The sequence below is a fragment of the Garra rufa genome, chromosome 3 (assembly GCF_049309525.1).
Source record: "Garra rufa chromosome 3, GarRuf1.0, whole genome shotgun sequence".
Classification (NCBI taxonomy): domain Eukaryota; kingdom Metazoa; phylum Chordata; class Actinopteri; order Cypriniformes; family Cyprinidae; genus Garra; species Garra rufa.
In genome coordinates, this window is record NC_133363.1 from 56,468,686 (window position 1) to 56,488,082 (window position 19,397).

The 19,397-nt window shown below is 35.8% G+C and overlaps 11 non-coding genes across 11 annotated transcripts; all 11 read right to left on the bottom strand.

Annotated features, from left to right (window-relative positions):
• Window positions 1–1,983: 1,983 nt before the first annotated feature.
• trnar-ucg (transfer RNA arginine (anticodon UCG)) lies at window positions 1,984–2,056 on the bottom strand. Its single transcript has one exon. It is a non-coding gene; the product is annotated as a tRNA-Arg (tRNA).
• Window positions 2,057–2,831: 775 nt separating this feature from the next.
• On the bottom strand, window positions 2,832–2,904 carry trnar-ucg (transfer RNA arginine (anticodon UCG)). The gene has a single exon. It is a non-coding gene; the product is annotated as a tRNA-Arg (tRNA).
• Window positions 2,905–9,577: 6,673 nt separating this feature from the next.
• On the bottom strand, window positions 9,578–9,650 carry trnar-ucg (transfer RNA arginine (anticodon UCG)). Its single transcript has one exon. It is a non-coding gene; the product is annotated as a tRNA-Arg (tRNA).
• An 824-nt stretch (window positions 9,651–10,474) lies between these two features.
• On the bottom strand, window positions 10,475–10,547 carry trnar-ucg (transfer RNA arginine (anticodon UCG)). The gene has a single exon. It is a non-coding gene; the product is annotated as a tRNA-Arg (tRNA).
• A 448-nt stretch (window positions 10,548–10,995) lies between these two features.
• Window positions 10,996–11,068, bottom strand: trnar-ucg (transfer RNA arginine (anticodon UCG)). Its single transcript has one exon. It is a non-coding gene; the product is annotated as a tRNA-Arg (tRNA).
• A 651-nt stretch (window positions 11,069–11,719) lies between these two features.
• Window positions 11,720–11,792, bottom strand: trnar-ucg (transfer RNA arginine (anticodon UCG)). The gene has a single exon. It is a non-coding gene; the product is annotated as a tRNA-Arg (tRNA).
• Window positions 11,793–13,928: 2,136 nt separating this feature from the next.
• On the bottom strand, window positions 13,929–14,001 carry trnar-ucg (transfer RNA arginine (anticodon UCG)). The gene has a single exon. It is a non-coding gene; the product is annotated as a tRNA-Arg (tRNA).
• Window positions 14,002–15,658: 1,657 nt separating this feature from the next.
• On the bottom strand, window positions 15,659–15,731 carry trnar-ucg (transfer RNA arginine (anticodon UCG)). The gene has a single exon. It is a non-coding gene; the product is annotated as a tRNA-Arg (tRNA).
• A 448-nt stretch (window positions 15,732–16,179) lies between these two features.
• trnar-ucg (transfer RNA arginine (anticodon UCG)) lies at window positions 16,180–16,252 on the bottom strand. The gene has a single exon. It is a non-coding gene; the product is annotated as a tRNA-Arg (tRNA).
• Window positions 16,253–16,902: 650 nt separating this feature from the next.
• On the bottom strand, window positions 16,903–16,975 carry trnar-ucg (transfer RNA arginine (anticodon UCG)). Its single transcript has one exon. It is a non-coding gene; the product is annotated as a tRNA-Arg (tRNA).
• A 2,135-nt stretch (window positions 16,976–19,110) lies between these two features.
• On the bottom strand, window positions 19,111–19,183 carry trnar-ucg (transfer RNA arginine (anticodon UCG)). Its single transcript has one exon. It is a non-coding gene; the product is annotated as a tRNA-Arg (tRNA).
• Between the last annotated feature and the right edge of the window lie 214 nt (window positions 19,184–19,397).

Consider the following 19,397-nt stretch of genomic DNA (forward strand, 5'->3'; position numbering starts at 1 on the left):
GATATACACCTTGAAGTTCATTTCCATCTTGTTTAGGCTAATGATTAGGTTATATTTTAGTTCTAAATACTTATGCCTATATGAGCTGAATCCTACAACAAACACTCCAAATTGCAATAAAAATATATTACATCTGTTTGTCATCTGATATTTCAATTAAAAAACCTACCAGTTTATGTTTGTAAAAGGATTACATAAAATGTCAGAGCATCACACATTTTTTGTTTGTGTTGCAAAGGTAACAGCTATGCCATTTAATTGCAGACACTTAACTAGTTGGAAACGCATTTTGAGTGCATTGGTTGAAATGTAAAAAAAAAAAAAAAAAAAGTTACAACCATCCCCGATCTCCCATACTAATAGCATCTTAGTGGGCGTGGCTTCAAAGACAGCGTTTTCCTAACTTACAAAAAAAATGCATAATGCAAAATTTACATCCCTAGCTGTAGTTTAAGGTGCACTAATATTGATCACCTCAAGGAAAGGAACTTAACATAATCGACAGTAAGCAGGTTTTGAAGTGAGAAGAGTACAACTAGTAGGGGGAGAGCGGGGCACAACCTAACACTTTGTGAATTTCGCGGTTTATGTAAATCCACTTGGGGTTCAGAGTACAATTTTTTTCAACATTATTTTCACACTTGTCTAGTACAAATATATCGCTTTGTTTCATATTTACAGTGTATACGCTTTTCGTTATTTACCTCAAAAGAAAGGAAGTGAAACGTGACAACATGTAACATCTGAGGGACACGTTGTAACACGACCATATTACAGCTTAAAATGTTATCTGATCGAATGAAAAAAATATACACAACAAACTAAAATATTTTGTCAGTAAAATACATGTGTTAACTCTTTCAAATGAAGTAATGACGTTTTTTAAAAAATAAAATAAAAATGGTCTAATTTTGGAGTTTGACAATGAACATATCGCAACGATGCTTTGAACGGCCCTGATCGCAACACACAGCTGTACAGTAGTTCAAAACAATGTGGACAAATAGATGAAACACATAAAGACATTCAGAAAAACACTCCCGTCCCTCCACACACAGCTCTTGTGATAACTTGTCCATGGCACAACAATCAGACTGAGACGTGATGGCAGATACAAACATACGCAGCAAGCTTTATTGCGCTCTCCTACAACATTAGAGCATACGGGTATAAAAATTTTTCTGTGCGTCACGCAGGACCTGTGTTTTAAGTAAAACAATAAACATAAAGATATTACCCACTAAATAAACATTTGGTTGGTTTACTTTTAAGAACAAAAATAATAATTACTTGGAACATCACATTCCAAATTACTACAGCTCTCATAGAACACGACACACATAAACGAGCCAAAATGCTTTACATTTCTTGAAATAATAACATCTGAACATTGAACACTGATTGTCAGCCTTTATTCACCTGTTTCTTGTGGTTTCTTATCAAAATCCTTAGAAGTAAATAGTGTAAATTGCACCGCTTATGTCATAGAATAGCATAGTTTAATAACAGCGGGGCATATTGTAACACAGTGTTACAACGTTCCCCATCTGCGCGACTGGAGTTTAATACAGGTTAGTGTCTTCTGCTGGTTTGTCAAGCATTAATAAACTATCTAAACTGATAAATAACAAATTGGAGATTAAAATAATAGCAGTTTTGTCTAACTTTAAATGAATACTAAAAACTGAAATGAAAAGTTTACTTCAGCCAGAAATGTACTTTTACTACGGTAAAATAAATATGCAGCGATATCTTCAAAATGCTTTTGAATTTTGGTGATCTTTTTGCTCTGCATAGTGTTGCTATGGCAACTAGTAAATACGTAAATTTGGTTATGCTAGCGTGTGTGGAAATATTTGAACCACGTGTGTTACAATTAACCCCGCGTTTGGTTGTGCCCCGCTCACTCTACTTCATGTTCATGTGGAATTCTCCCAATGAGGTTGAGATAGACAAATGATTCAACTCAACCTTTTAAAACTGCGACCCCGGCAGGACTCGAACCTGCAATCTTCTGATCCGAAGTCAGACGCCTTATCCATTAGGCCACGAGGCCGATTACTGTAGAATAAGTAGCATTTCCACAAAATTGCCATCTAGTATCTTGTATCTAGCAAAGTCCATTGCCACAGTCACCGAATCGTTCTATAGAGAGGAATCTTTTTAAACCGAGATGAACGATTTGTTCAAAAACCAATCAGGGATGAGCTTAGTTCACCATTATTCATCTTGGTTCAAAGTTTTTAAACACACGAGCGTTTGGAGTGTACGGAAAATTGTACTGACGAGGTAATGAATGATAAATATGCATATTTTTAAACGTGCATAAAAATAATATACACTTTGAAGTTCATTTCCATCTTGTTTAGGCTAATAATTAGGTTATATTTTAGTTCTAAATACTTATGCCTATATGAGCTGAATCCTACAACAAACACTCCAAATTGCAATAAAAATATATTGCATATGTTTGTCATGGGATATTTCAATAAAAAATCATTCCAGTGTATATTTGTAAAAAGACTATGTCAAGGCATCACACATTTTCTGTTTGTGTTGCAAAGGTAACAGCTACGCCATTTAACCATCCCAGATCTCCCCTACTAATACTGTATCTTAGTCGGCGTGGCTTTAAAGACAGCATTTTCCAAACTCAAGGTGCGCTAATATTGATTAGCGCAAGGAAAGGAATTTAACATAATCGTAAGTAAGCAGGTTTTGAAGTAAGAAGAGTACAAGGAGTACTTCATGTTCATGTTCACATTCATGTGGAATTCTCCCAATGAGGTTGAGATAGGCGAATGATTCAACTCATCATTCTTTTAAAACTGCGACCCCGGCAGGACTCGAACCTGCAATCTTCTGATTCGAAGTCAGACGCCTTATCCATTAGGCCACGAGGCCGGTGATTCTAAATGCAGTTTTCAGAATTTTCAGAAAAAGGTGATTTGTATCTATTTGCATCTAGCAAAGTCCCGTTGCTACAATCACAGAATCGTTCTGTAGAGTTGAATCTTTAATGATAAATATATATATTTTTTAAACGTGCTTAAAAATAATATACACCTTGAAGTTCATTTCCATCTTGTTTAGGCTAATAATTAGGTTATATTTTAGTTCTAAATACTTATGCCTATATGAGCTGAATCCTACAACAAACACTCGAAATTGCAATAAAAATATATTACATCTGTTTGTCATGGGATATTTCAATAAAAAAAAAAAACATTCCAGTGTATATTTGTAAAAGGATTTTGTCAATGCATCACACATTTTTTGTTTGTGCTGCAACGATAACAGCTAGGCCATTTAATAGCAGACACTTGTAACTAATTAGAAACACATTTTAAGCGCAGTGGTTTAAAAGAACTTCAACATAAAACAGAAATGTAAAAAAGTTACAACCATCCCCGATCTTTCCTAATACTGTATCTTAGTGGGCGTGGCTTTAAAGACAGCGTTTTCCAAACTTAACAACAATGCTTAATGCACATTTACATCCCTAGCTGTAGTTTGAGAAACGCGGATCGTATATCGTACTGTTAGCTGTCCATTAACACAGAAATTGCACTACCGGAAGAGGGTGCTACTGTAACGAAGGTGCTCTAATATCGAAGTGATTTTGAAGTGAGGAGAGTACAACGAGTACTTACGTTCAAGAATTCTCCAAATGAGATTGAGTGGGTAGTAGCTATAGGCGAATGATTCAACTCATCCTTTTAAAACTACGACCCCGGCAGGACTCGAACCTGCAATCTTCTGATTCGAAGTCAGACGCCTTATTTTTTTTTTTTTTTTTTTTTTTTTTTTCGGGCGCTCTTTTTTTTTATTGTACAAAAATCATTATATATTTGAATACACATTGAATACACAAATCAATAATACATTTTCATTACTACTGAAGAAGAACCCAATACACAACAAAACCGTTATCACCAATTTCCGAGTATTTAGCATTGTTGCTGGGGAAACATTCGTAAATATTACATGACACAAGCATCTTTTTAACCCAATCATAACAACAAATAAAAGCCTAAAAGCTAAACCAACAAAAGTTCATCTTCCCCTGGCATGTAAAAGTGCATATTTTTTAAAATACATATGACATCTTTTGTGAAAATTTCATAAAAATCTCCCATAATATTTTCTGATTTAAAATAACTGTACAGCATTTTGACATGATCTTCTGCCATCCATTTAAAAAGAAACCAAAGGTTTAAAACAAAATCTCTGTTTTTCGCTATATTCCTTCTTTTCCATATAGCTTTTTTTGCCACAATTAAAAACAAATTAATGAGTTTCTTGTTTGGTTTATTCTCTGCTATTCCCAACATAAACATTCTACTCCAATTAAAATTCTCTTCGTTACCTCTTAAATCTTTGATTAGTTTCTTAAATTCGTTAAAAAATGGGATCAACTCCTTACAGAATAAAAACAAATGTAAAATTCCCTCATCTTCTGTTTTACAAACTTTGCATTGAGCATTTGTTTCTTTCTGCATAGCACACAATCTCATTTCCGTAAAAATCACATTTTGTCTAATAAAATAATCAAAACATTCTAGATCTACATCCAACCATTTCCATGCCATATGCTTCCAGATATCTTTTTCTTCAATTTCGTTAAAATGCCTTATCCAGAATTGATTGGCAACAGGTTTTTTAAAAATTCTTTTCATAAAAAAACCATAAAACATTTTAACAGTACCCAAATTAAAATTCACCAACTTGTCTTTACATTTTAAAAACACATTCATTTTGTTCTCCTTTTCTTCCCTCTTGTTAAGATCATCCAGCCATTCTCCAGGGATTGCTTTTTTTACCTCTTCGTATTGTCTTTTTAAAAACATTACATTAAAATCCTCCTTCCCCTCCTCCATCGCATCTATAATCACTTGAAGTGGTAAAAATCCCTCTTTATATTCCCATAAAACATCCCTTACCTTCACAATCCCCACTTGCAACCATTTCTTAAAATAGAGGTCATGCTCTTGTATCTTTACTTTTCCATTTAAAAACAGAGGTTGATTTAAAATCCTTTCCCTCCCCTCTGGATTAAAATCCACCTCTGTTAAAAAAAGCCTCCAAGCATTTAAAACCTCTTTATAAAACTGTGGGATCCCCTCCATCATCCAATTCTTCAGCTTCATCCATAAAATGTCTTCCCCTAAATTAAAATTCCCACATTTGTTTAAATAGAAGCTCATTATTTTCTTCCACTCTGCATTGTTCGTGTCATCCAAATATTTCCTTACCACTTTTACCCTCATGCTTTTCATTTTTTGCTCTACGTCGACCAACCCCATTCCTCCCTCTTCTGGTTTCCCTATCAATGTAAGATATGCAATTCTTGGAGGCTTTTTGTCCCATAGAAATTCTAAAACACTTTTCTTTATTCTCTTCAAAACCCAATCTGGCAATGGCATGACATGTAAATTGTACCACATTTTGGATAACATTAACATATTTACAATTAAAATTTTCCCTTTCAAACTTAAAGATCTGTTTCTCCAAAAAATAAGTCTTCTTTCCATCCCTCCTACCGTCTCTTCCCACATATTGTCAATTGCCTCCTTTTCATTCCTTGCTAATATTGCCCCTAAAATCTTCATTTCTTGAACCTCCTTAAACCTAAAAAGCCCCGTTAAAATCTCGGCCCTTCCAAACTTCATATATACAGTTTTTTCTTCATTTATTTTTGCACCTGAACCCTCACAATAAAATGTTGTTTTCTCTATCACTCTTTTAACACTTTCTATATTTTCAACCACAACTGTCGTGTCATCAGCGTATTGAAATATTTTTGTTAACTCTTTTCCCTCTTCCATTTTTATTCCATTTATTCTTTTTTCTCTGTTTATTAAAAGCCCTAAAGGTTCTGCCACCAAAGAGTACAACTGTGCTGACAATGGACACCCTTGTCTTATAGATCTTGAAACTTTAAAAGGTTGAGTTAAAAATCCATTGCATTTTACTTTTGTTAAAATATCCCTGTATAAAATTGAGATCCATTTTATAAAATTATCTCCAAAACCAAATTCTTTTAAAATCGCAAATAAAAACCCATGTTCGACTCTGTCGAACGCCTTTTCAAAGTCCATACTTATAATGTATGCGCTCCTTTCTTTTTCTTTTATATAACCCACTATATCTCTTATGCTGCTTGTAATGTCTGCTATATCCCTCCCCTTTACTCCATATGCTTGGTTGGTTTCTATTATATTTGGCATGACTTTTTTTAACCTATTCGCTAAGACCTTTGCTAAAATTTTTAAATCAGTGTTTAACATTGTAATGGGTCTAAAATTCTTCAGTTCATTTTTGTCTCCCTTTTTCTTGTATATTATTTTCATTAATCCTAGCCCCATTTTTGGGTTTACTCTTTCTTTTTTGAACACTTCTTCATAAATTTCATTTAAAATCCCAACTACCTTTTCTTTAAAAACTTTGTAAAACTCGCTTCCAATACCATCTATTCCAGGGCTTTTCTTCACTCTTAATTGATTTATGGCTTGTTTAATTTCTTCTGTTGTTATTTCGCTTTCACAATCCTTTTTATCCTCCTCACCAACTTTCCTTGCTATTTGTTGTAATAAAATCTTCCGTTTTTCCTCATCTCCTCCCTCTGACTTAAACAATTCCTCATAATATGTTTTCACTTCTTTTAAAATCCTCTCTGTATCTGACACCACTTTCCCATCCTTACTTTTAAGTTCTTTAATTATTTCCGCTTTCCCCCTGCTTTTCTCAAGATTAAAAAAGAATCTGTTACATTTTTCTCCTTCCACCATGTATTTTGCTTTGCTTCTTAACATCGCCCCTTTGCATTTCTCCTCTTCTATTTTTCCCAATGTATTTTCAAATTGAATTACTTTTTGTACATTTACTTCATTTTTATTTAACTCCTCTTTTAATGTTCTCCTTACTTCTTTCTCCTTAGTTCTTTTAACCTTTTGTAACAAATTACAGTAGTTTATTGAATATTTCTTTATCTGATACTTTACGTTTTCCCACCATTGCCTTTTGTCTTCCATATACATCAGATCTTTTTTCCTCTCATCTAATATATTTTCAATCTCTTTTTTAAAACTTTCATTTTTTAAAACATCAGTGTTTAAGATCCACACTCCAGGTCCCTTCGTTTCTCTTTTAAAATCCATCACCATTAAAACCATTTTGTGATCGCTTAAGGTTGTGTCTTTATAAACTATTCTGTCAATAAAACATTCCAGATTTCTAGTACTTAAGAAATAATCTATTCTGGTTTGGCACATAAAATTCCCCACCAACTGTCTTCTTGAAAATTCCTTCTTTTTCTCGTTTCTTTCCCTCCACACATCAATCATATTTTTCTCTTCCATCAACGACTTTAGTTCTTTTCTGCCCCCATCCGTTTTAAAAACCATCCCGTTTGCCATATCCATTTTGCTAAAAACTGTGTTAAAATCCCCTGCAATCACCACCTTCCCCCATTTTTCAATTACATCGGCTAAAACATTAAAATACATTTTCTTTTCTTTTTCTTCATTCGGAGCATGCACGTTCCCTAAAATAAAATTTTCTTCCTCCATCACCATTTCTACAACCATACATTTTCCTTTTTTATCACTATACAAATGCTTTGTCTTGATACCTCTGTCTTTTCTTATTAAAATCGCCATTCCTCCTCCAATTTTTCCTTCTCCGTTATTAAAGAGTAATTCCCCTTCCCATCTTTTTTTAAAATCCTCCATACGATTCTCTTTCCAGTTTGTCTCTTGCAATAAAATCACATCCTCATTTTTACACAGTTCCTTCATCTTTTCAAATTTAAAACCATTCATTAGTCCTCTAGCATTAAAAGTCACAATTTTCAACACCATAAAATAAACTAAAAGCCATAAAGTCCCCATTTTGTCAGCTCATGGCCTCCCCTTCCTTTCCAGTATCTCCACTGTCCTGTTTCTCCTCACATGTTTGTTTTAAAACTTTCCTTTTGGCTTTCTCTAGATTTGGTGTTACCTTAGTTCTTCTTCTTCTTTTATTTGATATTCCCATGGTGCCGCCATCATCAATGTTTTCGCTGTCTCTGTCCACTCTCCCTTCCTCGTTGACCTGCTCCTCTGACTCTTCCAATTCTGTTTGCAAATCCTCCGTCGTCTCCATCAGTGTCTCTGTTTCGTCGTTGTCCTGCATTACTCCAGTCCTTTCGCTTTCATCGTCAATGTCCGTGCCTGCAATACCCTCTCTTTGTGTTCCTCCCGTGTCCTCGCGTGGCTCCTCTTCATTGTCTCCCTCATGCATCTGCCCGCTCTCCTGGTCATCCTCCTGCTGGTCTCCGAACCAGCACTCGCACTTATTTAGTACGAGCCTGCAGTCCGGGCACCTCACTGCATTACAGTCCCGTGCGAAGTGGCCCCTCTCCTCGCACTTGAAACATTTGAAGTCTGGGCAGTCCTTCATCAGGTGTTCAGGGCTCATACACAGCCTACAGGTTCTCACCTGCTGGCTGTGTATCACCCTGAAATACTGAGGCCCCTCTTCTGTCTCCATTCTCGTGCTATAGGGCAGAGAAGCCACCTCTTTTGGGAATCGCACTCTCACAAATCTCGTTCCATCCTCGATGCGGGTGCCCGGATAAAATCTCCGTTTGATCTGGGAGATGGGAGTTACCCCCCATCCCTCCAGCTTTTGTAGAACCACGTCGTCCTCCAGGTAAGCGGGCAGATGCATGAAAGAGACAACAAATTCTTTATTATTCAACTTTTTAATTTCACATGTCTTTCCTTTTATCATCAATCCATCTGCTAGTTTCTCAATATCTTCTTCTTTCTCCAATGTTATTTCATATTCTCTCATCATTTTTGGTCTTACCGCAAGTATAGTCGTCACGTCCATCTTGTCTGTCAGTGCTTGAATAATGTCCTCTGCTTTCCCATCCTGCACTTCAGTCAGATCAATCACTACGGTTGCTTCTTTAGCGTAAATCCGTTTCTGCTCCTTTTTAGGGTAATCCTTTTCTCGTAGTCTTTTATCCAGTCCATTTTCTGTTTGCTGCCTTTTCTCTCGTGCCAAATCCATATTCATAGAAATTAATCCATCCATTAAAAAAAAAAAAAAAAAAAAAAAAAAAAAAAAAAAAAAAAAAAGGAACTAACCACCCTCCAGACAGCAAGAATGCTGCTGTTAGGTGGTTTAAAAGTTGACAAAAAACACAAAAAACTAACTTAACGTATTACAACTCACAAAACAAACAAAAATTAAACACAAAATGGAGGAGAGCCTTCCTCTCCCAACTGCTGCCAACCACTTCCTGTTGCTCTCTAGCGCCTCAGGTGGGGGTATGGCCGTAAGCCACTTTTTTTTTTTTGGGAAACGCACCCCAGAGCTGTTCAGAGTCACCGACTTATCTAGAACTCTTTCGAGCCAACTGTTCAACAACCGATAAACACGTGAGCATTTGGAGTGTACGAATTATATATCTAAGTGATTTTGAAGTGAGGAGAGTACAACGAGTACTTACGTTCAAGAATTCTCCAAATGAGATTGAGTGGGTAGTAGCTATAGGCGAATGATTCAACTCATCCTTTTAAAACTACGACCCCGGCAGGACTCGAACCTGCAATCTTCTGATTCGAAGTCAGACGCCTTATCCATTAGGCCACGAGGCCGGTGATTTTAAATGCAGTTTTCAGAATTTTCAGAAAAAGGTGATTTGTATCTATTTGCATCTAGCAAAGTCCCGTTGCTACAATCACAGAATCGTTCTGTAGAGTTGAATCTTTAATGATAAATATATATATTTTTTAAACGTGCTTAAAAATAATATACACCTTGAAGTTCATTTCCATCTTGTTTAGGCTAATAATTAGGTTATATTTTAGTTCTAAATACTTATGCCTATATGAGCTGAATCCTACAACAAACACTCGAAATTGCAATAAAAATATATTACATCTGTTTGTCATGGGATATTTCAATAAAAAAAAAAAACATTCCAGTGTATATTTGTAAAAGGATTTTGTCAATGCATCACACATTTTTTGTTTGTGCTGCAACGATAACAGCTAGGCCATTTAATAGCAGACACTTGTAACTAATTAGAAACACATTTTAAGCGCAGTGGTTTAAAAGAACTTCAACATAAAACAGAAATGTAAAAAAGTTACAACCATCCCCGATCTTTCCTAATACTGTATCTTAGTGGGCGTGGCTTTAAAGACAGCGTTTTCCAAACTTAACAACAATGCTTAATGCACATTTACATCCCTAGCTGTAGTTTGAGAAACGCGGATCGTATATCGTACTGTTAGCTGTCCATTAACACAGAAATTGCACTACCGGAAGAGGGTGCTACTGTAACGAAGGTGCTCTAATATCGAAGTGATTTTGAAGTGAGGAGAGTACAACGAGTACTTACGTTCAAGAATTCTCCAAATGAGATTGAGTGGGTAGTAGCTATAGGCGAATGATTCAACTCATCCTTTTAAAACTACGACCCCGGCAGGACTCGAACCTGCAATCTTCTGATTCGAAGTCAGACGCCTTATCCATTAGGCCACGAGACCAGTGATTCCAAAACGCAGTAGCATTTTCAGAAAAAGGTGATTTGTATCTATTTGTATCTAGCAAAATCCGTTGCTACAATCACAGAATCGTTCTGTAGAGTCGAATCTTTTTAAACCGAGATGAACGATTCATTCAGAAATCAATCAGGGATGAGCTTCCCAAAAGCTTCATTAGCCAGCTGTGAACTCTATAGATAACCACGTAACCTTAGTTACTTTTGGGAAACGCACCCCAGAGCTGTTCAGAGTCACCGACTTATCTAGAACTCTTTCGAGCCAACTGTTCAACAACCGATAAACACGTGAGCATTTGGAGTGTACGAATTATATATCTAAGTGATTTTGAAGTGAGGAGAGTACAACGAGTACTTACGTTCAAGAATTCTCCAAATGAGATTGAGTGGGTAGTAGCTATAGGCGAATGATTCAACTCATCCTTTTAAAACTACGACCCCGGCAGGACTCGAACCTGCAATCTTCTGATTCGAAGTCAGACGCCTTATCCATTAGGCCACGAGGCCGGTGATTTTAAATGCAGTTTTCAGAATTTTCAGAAAAAGGTGATTTGTATCTATTTGCATCTAGCAAAGTCCCGTTGCTACAATCACAGAATCGTTCTGTAGAGTTGAATCTTTAATGATAAATATATATTTTTTTTAAACGTGCTTAAAAATGATATACACCTTGAAGTTCATTTCCATCTTGTTTAGGCTTATAATTAGGTTACATTTTAGTTCTAAATACTTATGCCTATATGAGCTGAATCCTACAACAAACACTCCAAATTGCAATAAAAATATATTACATCTGTTTGTCATGGGATATTTCAATAAAAAATCATTCCAGTGTATATTTGTAAAAAGATTATGTCAAGGCATCACACATTTTCGGTTTGTGTTGCAAAGGTAACAGCTACGCCATTTAACCATCCCAGATCTCCCCTACTAATACTGTATCTTAGTCGGCGTGGCTTTAAAGACAGCATTTTCCAAACTCAAGGTGCGCTAATATTGATTAGCGCAAGGAAAGGAATTTAACATAATCGTAAGTAAGCAGGTTTTGAAGTAAGAAGAGTACAAGGAGTACTTCATTTTCATGTTCACATTCATGTGGAATTCTCCCAATGAGGTTGAGATAGGTGAATGATTCAACTCATCATTCTTTTAAAACTGCGACCCCGGCAGGACTCGAACCTGCAATCTTCTGATTCGAAGTCAGACGCCTTATCCATTAGGCCACGAGGCCGGTGATTTTAAATGCAGTTTTCAGAATTTTCAGAAAAAGGTGATTTGTATCTATTTGCATCTAGCAAAGTCCCGTTGCTACAATCACAGAATCGTTCTGTAGAGTTGAATCTTTAATGATAAATATATATATTTTTTAAACGTGCTTAAAAATGATATACACCTTGAAGTTCATTTCCATCTTGTTTAGGCTAATGATTAGGTTATATTTTAGTTCTAAATACTTATGCCTATATGAGCTGAATCCTACAACAAACACTCCAAATTGCAATAAAAATATATTACATCTGTTTGTCATCTGATATTTCAATTAAAAAACCTACCAGTTTATGTTTGTAAAAGGATTACATAAAATGTCAGAGCATCACACATTTTTTGTTTGTGTTGCAAAGGTAACAGCTATGCCATTTAATTGCAGACACTTAACTAGTTGGAAACGCATTTTGAGTGCATTGGTTGAAATGTAAAAAAAAAAAAAAAAAAAGTTACAACCATCCCCGATCTCCCATACTAATAGCATCTTAGTGGGCGTGGCTTCAAAGACAGCGTTTTCCTAACTTACAAAAAAAATGCATAATGCAAAATTTACATCCCTAGCTGTAGTTTAAGGTGCACTAATATTGATCACCTCAAGGAAAGGAACTTAACATAATCGACAGTAAGCAGGTTTTGAAGTGAGAAGAGTACAACTAGTAGGGGGAGAGCGGGGCACAACCTAACACTTTGTGAATTTCGCGGTTTATGTAAATCCACTTGGGGTTCAGAGTACAATTTTTTTCAACATTATTTTCACACTTGTCTAGTACAAATATATCGCTTTGTTTCATATTTACAGTGTATACGCTTTTCGTTATTTACCTCAAAAGAAAGGAAGTGAAACGTGACAACATGTAACATCTGAGGGACACGTTGTAACACGACCATATTACAGCTTAAAATGTTATCTGATCGAATGAAAAAAATATACACAACAAACTAAAATATTTTGTCAGTAAAATACATGTGTTAACTTTTTCAAATGAAGTAATGACGTTTTTTAAAAAAATAAATAAAAATGGTCTAATTTTGGAGTTTGACAATGAACATATCGCAACGATGCTTTGAACGGCCCTGATCGCAACACACAGCTGTACAGTAGTTCAAAACAATGTGGACAAATAGATGAAACACATAAAGACATTCAGAAAAACACTCCCGTCCCTCCACACACAGCTCTTGTGATAACTTGTCCATGGCACAACAATCAGACTGAGACGTGATGGCAGATACAAACATACGCAGCAAGCTTTATTGCGCTCTCCTACAACATTAGAGCATACGGGTATAAAAAATTTTCTGTGCGTCACGCAGGACCTGTGTTTTAAGTAAAACAATAAACATAAAGATATTACCCACTAAATAAACATTTGGTTGGTTTACTTTTAAGAACAAAAATAATAATTACTTGGAACATCACATTCCAAATTACTACAGCTCTCATAGAACACGACACACATAAACGAGCCAAAATGCTTTACATTTCTTGAAATAATAACATCTGAACATTGAACACTGATTGTCAGCCTTTATTCACCTGTTTCTTGTGGTTTCTTATCAAAATCCTTAGAAGTAAATAGTGTAAATTGCACCGCTTATGTCATAGAATAGCATAGTTTAATAACAGCGGGGCATATTGTAACACAGTGTTACAACGTTCCCCATCTGCGCGACTGGAGTTTAATACAGGTTAGTGTCTTCTGCTGGTTTGTCAAGCATTAATAAACTATCTAAACTGATAAATAACAAATTGGAGATTAAAATAATAGCAGTTTTGTCTAACTTTAAATGAATACTAAAAACTGAAATGAAAAGTTTACTTCAGCCAGAAATGTACTTTTACTACGGTAAAATAAATATGCAGCGATATCTTCAAAATGCTTTTGAATTTTGGTGATCTTTTTGCTCTGCATAGTGTTGCTATGGCAACTAGTAAATACGTAAATTTGGTTATGCTAGCGTGTGTGGAAATATTTGAACCACGTGTGTTACAATTAACCCCGCGTTTGGTTGTGCCCCGCTCACTCTACTTCATGTTCATGTGGAATTCTCCCAATGAGGTTGAGATAGACAAATGATTCAACTCAACCTTTTAAAACTGCGACCCCGGCAGGACTCGAACCTGCAATCTTCTGATCCGAAGTCAGACGCCTTATCCATTAGGCCACGAGGCCGATTACTGTAGAATAAGTAGCATTTCCACAAAATTGCCATCTAGTATCTTGTATCTAGCAAAGTCCATTGCCACAGTCACCGAATCGTTCTATAGAGAGGAATCTTTTTAAACCGAGATGAACGATTTGTTCAAAAACCAATCAGGGATGAGCTTAGTTCACCATTATTCATCTTGGTTCAAAGTTTTTAAACACACGAGCGTTTGGAGTGTACGGAAAATTGTACTGACGAGGTAATGAATGATAAATATGCATATTTTTAAACGTGCATAAAAATAATATACACTTTGAAGTTCATTTCCATCTTGTTTAGGCTAATAATTAGGTTATATTTTAGTTCTAAATACTTATGCCTATATGAGCTGAATCCTACAACAAACACTCCAAATTGCAATAAAAATATATTGCATATGTTTGTCATGGGATATTTCAATAAAAAATCATTCCAGTGTATATTTGTAAAAAGACTATGTCAAGGCATCACACATTTTCTGTTTGTGTTGCAAAGGTAACAGCTACGCCATTTAACCATCCCAGATCTCCCCTACTAATACTGTATCTTAGTCGGCGTGGCTTTAAAGACAGCATTTTCCAAACTCAAGGTGCGCTAATATTGATTAGCGCAAGGAAAGGAATTTAACATAATCGTAAGTAAGCAGGTTTTGAAGTAAGAAGAGTACAAGGAGTACTTCATGTTCATGTTCACATTCATGTGGAATTCTCCCAATGAGGTTGAGATAGGCGAATGATTCAACTCATCATTCTTTTAAAACTGCGACCCCGGCAATCTTCTGATTCGAAGTCAGACGCCTTATCCATTAGGCCACGAGGCCGGTGATTTTAAATGCAGTTTTCAGAATTTTCAGAAAAAGGTGATTTGTATCTATTTGCATCTAGCAAAGTCCCGTTGCTACAATCACAGAATCGTTCTGTAGAGTTGAATCTTTAATGATAAATATATATATTTTTTAAACGTGCTTAAAAATAATATACACCTTGAAGTTCATTTCCATCTTGTTTAGGCTAATAATTAGGTTATATTTTAGTTCTAAATACTTATGCCTATATGAGCTGAATCCTACAACAAACACTCGAAATTGCAATAAAAATATATTACATCTGTTTGTCATGGGATATTTCAATAAAAAAAAAAAACATTCCAGTGTATATTTGTAAAAGGATTTTGTCAATGCATCACACATTTTTTGTTTGTGCTGCAACGATAACAGCTAGGCCATTTAATAGCAGACACTTGTAACTAATTAGAAACACATTTTAAGCGCAGTGGTTTAAAAGAACTTCAACATAAAACAGAAATGTAAAAAAGTTACAACCATCCCCGATCTTTCCTAATACTGTATCTTAGTGGGCGTGGCTTTAAAGACAGCGTTTTCCAAACTTAACAACAATGCTTAATGCACATTTACATCCCTAGCTGTAGTTTGAGAAACGCGGATCGTATATCGTACTGTTAGCTGTCCATTAACACAGAAATTGCACTACCGGAAGAGGGTGCTACTGTAACGAAGGTGCTCTAATATCGAAGTGATTTTGAAGTGAGGAGAGTACAACGAGTACTTACGTTCAAGAATTCTCCAAATGAGATTGAGTGGGTAGTAGCTATAGGCGAATGATTCAACTCATCCTTTTAAAACTACGACCCCGGCAGGACTCGAACCTGCAATCTTCTGATTCGAAGTCAGACGCCTTATCCATTAGGCCACGAGACCAGTGATTCCAAAACGCAGTAGCATTTTCAGAAAAAGGTGATTTGTATCTATTTGTATCTAGCAAAATCCGTTGCTACAATCACAGAATCGTTCTGTAGAGTCGAATCTTTTTAAACCGAGATGAACGATTCATTCAGAAATCAATCAGGGATGAGCTTCCCAAAAGCTTCATTAGCCAGCTGTGAACTCTATAGATAACCACGTAACCTTAGTTACTTTTGGGAAACGCACCCCAGAGCTGTTCAGAGTCACCGACTTATCTAGAACTCTTTCGAGCCAACTGTTCAACAACCGATAAACACGTGAGCATTTGGAGTGTACGAATTATATATCTAAGTGATTTTGAAGTGAGGAGAGTACAACGAGTACTTACGTTCAAGAATTCTCCAAATGAGATTGAGTGGGTAGTAGCTATAGGCGAATGATTCAACTCATCCTTTTAAAACTACGACCCCGGCAGGACTCGAACCTGCAATCTTCTGATTCGAAGTCAGACGCCTTATCCATTAGGCCACGAGGACGGTGATTTTAAATGCAGTTTTCAGAATTTTCAGAAAAAGGTGATTTGTATCTATTTGCATCTAGCAAAGTCCCGTTGCTACAATCACAGAATCGTTCTGTAGAGTTGAATCTTTAATGATAAATATATTTTTTTTTAAACGTGCTTAAAAATGATATACACCTTGAAGTTCATTTCCATCTTGTTTAGGCTTATAATTAGGTTACATTTTAGTTCTAAATACTTATGCCTATATGAGCTGAATCCTACAACAAACACTCCAAATTGCAATAAAAATATATTACATCTGTTTGTCATGGGATATTTCAATAAAAAATCATTCCAGTGTATATTTGTAAAAAGATTATGTCAAGGCATCACACATTTTCGGTTTGTGTTGCAAAGGTAACAGCTACGCCATTTAACCATCCCAGATCTCCCCTACTAATACTGTATCTTAGTCGGCGTGGCTTTAAAGACAGCATTTTCCAAACTCAAGGTGCGCTAATATTGATTAGCGCAAGGAAAGGAATTTAACATAATCGTAAGTAAGCAGGTTTTGAAGTAAGAAGAGTACAAGGAGTACTTCATTTTCATGTTCACATTCATGTGGAATTCTCCCAATGAGGTTGAGATAGGTGAATGATTCAACTCATCATTCTTTTAAAACTGCGACCCCGGCAGGACTCGAACCTGCAATCTTCTGATTCGAAGTCAGACGCCTTATCCATTAGGCCACGAGGCCGGTGATTTTAAATGCAGTTTTCAGAATTTTCAGAAAAAGGTGATTTGTATCTATTTGCATCTAGCAAAGTCCCGTTGCTACAATCACAGAATCGTTCTGTAGAGTTGAATCTTTAATGATAAATATATATATTTTTTAAACGTGCTTAAAAATGATATACACCTTGAAGTTCATTTCCATCTTGTTTAGGCTAATGATTAGGTTATATTTTAGTTCTAAATACTTATGCCTATATGAGCTGAATCCTACAACAAACACTCCAAATTGCAATAAAAATATATTACATCTGTTTGTCATCTGATATTTCAATTAAAAAACCTACCAGTTTATGTTTGTAAAAGGATTACATAAAATGTCAGAGCATCACACATTTTTTGTTTGTGTTGCAAAGGTAACAGCTATGCCATTTAATTGCAGACACTTAACTAGTTGGAAACGCATTTTGAGTGCATTGGTTGAAATGTAAAAAAAAAAAAAAAAAAGTTACAACCATCCCCGATCTCCCATACTAATAGCATCTTAGTGGGCGTGGCTTCAAAGACAGCGTTTTCCTAACTTACAAAAAAAATGCATAATGCAAAATTTACATCCCTAGCTGTAGTTTAAGGTGCACTAATATTGATCACCTCAAGGAAAGGAACTTAACATAATCGACAGTAAGCAGGTTTTGAAGTGAGAAGAGTACAACTAGTAGGGGGAGAGCGGGGCACAACCTAACACTTTGTGAATTTCGCGGTTTATGTAAATCCACTTGGGGTTCAGAGTACAATTTTTTTCAACATTATTTTCACACTTGTCTAGTACAAATATATCGCTTTGTTTCATATTTACAGTGTATACGCTTTTCGTTATTTACCTCAAAAGAAAGGAAGTGAAACGTGACAACATGTAACATCTGAGGGACACGTTGTAACACGACCATATTACAGCTTAAAATGTTATCTGATCGAATGAAAAAAATATACACAACAAACTAAAATATTTTGTCAGTAAAATACATGTGTTAACTTTTTCAAATGAAGTAATGACGTTTTTTAAAAAAATAAATAAAAATGGTCTAATTTTGGAGTTTGACAATGAACATATCGCAACGATGCTTTGAACGGCCCTGATCGCAACACACAGCTGTACAGTAGTTCAAAACAATGTGGACAAATAGATGAAACACATAAAGACATTCAGAAAAACACTCCCGTCCCTCCACACACAGCTCTTGTGATAACTTGTCCATGGCACAACAATCAGACTGAGACGTGATGGCAGATACAAACATACGCAGCAAGCTTTATTGCGCTCTCCTACAACATTAGAGCATACGGGTATAAAAAATTTTCTGTGCGTCACGCAGGACCTGTGTTTTAAGTAAAACAATAAACATAAAGATATTACCCACTAAATAAACATTTGGTTGGTTTACTTTTAAGAACAAAAATAATAATTACTTGGAACATCACATTCCAAATTACTACAGCTCTCATAGAACACGACACACATAAACGAGCCAAAATGCTTTACATTTCTTGAAATAATAACATCTGAACATTGAACACTGATTGTCAGCCTTTATTCACCTGTTTCTTGTGGTTTCTTATCAAAATCCTTAGAAGTAAATAGTGTAAATTGCACCGCTTATGTCATAGAATAGCATAGTTTAATAACAGCGGGGCATATTGTAACACAGTGTTACAACGTTCCCCATCTGCGCGACTGGAGTTTAATACAGGTTAGTGTCTTCTGCTGGTTTGTCAAGCATTAATAAACTATCTAAACTGATAAATAACAAATTGGAGATTAAAATAATAGCAGTTTTGTCTAACTTTAAATGAATACTAAAAACTGAAATGAAAAGTTTACTTCAGCCAGAAATGTACTTTTACTACGGTAAAATAAATATGCAGCGATATCTTCAAAATGCTTTTGAATTTTGGTGATCTTTTTGCTCTGCATAGTGTTGCTATGGCAACTAGTAAATACGTAAATTTGGTTATGCTAGCGTGTGTGGAAATATTTGAACCACGTGTGTTACAATTAACCCCGCGTTTGGTTGTGCCCCGCTCACTCTACTTCATGTTCATGTGGAATTCTCCCAATGAGGTTGAGATAGACAAATGATTCAACTCAACCTTTTAAAACTGCGACCCCGGCAGGACTCGAACCTGCAATCTTCTGATCCGAAGTCAGACGCCTTATCCATTAGGCCACGAGGCCGATTACTGTAGAATAAGTAGCATTTCCACAAAATTGCCATCTAGTATCTTGTATCTAGCAAAGTCCATTGCCACAGTCACCGAATCGTTCTATAGAGAGGAATCTTTTTAAACCGAGATGAACGATTTGTTCAAAAACCAATCAGGGATGAGCTTAGTTCACCATTATTCATCTTGGTTCAAAGTTTTTAAACACACGAGCGTTTGAAGTGTAC